This window comes from Sinocyclocheilus grahami, unplaced genomic scaffold, assembly GCF_001515645.1.
Source record: "Sinocyclocheilus grahami isolate Dianchi unplaced genomic scaffold, SAMN03320097.WGS_v1.1 scaffold1922.1, whole genome shotgun sequence".
NCBI lineage: Eukaryota > Metazoa > Chordata > Actinopteri > Cypriniformes > Cyprinidae > Sinocyclocheilus > Sinocyclocheilus grahami.
The window spans coordinates 94,234-94,545 of record NW_015507101.1 but is presented as its reverse complement, the minus strand read 5'-3'; positions in this window follow the sequence as shown (position 1 = coordinate 94,545).

The following is a 312-nucleotide window of genomic DNA, read 5'->3' as shown; positions in this document are numbered from 1 at the left end:
ATACGCGTTTTGAGGCATCTTCTCCTGATCACACCGAAAATAACTTAAATTACACTTTCAGTTTTGATCTTACAGATAAGAGCAATACATTAATCGAATCTGTAAAGGGTCTACTTTTATTTGTATACACAAATAATAACAACAGAACTTTGTGCATTTATAAAATAAAGAAAACAAACAGGGTGTGCTGTCTGCCGGCTTGGTCTGCGTAATCTTTATTTAGAAACGCGTTATTAAAATGAACTGTAACTCAGCAAATACTCAACAAAGAGACATGAGAGATATATCTATATAAAGCCTGACATGTCTACT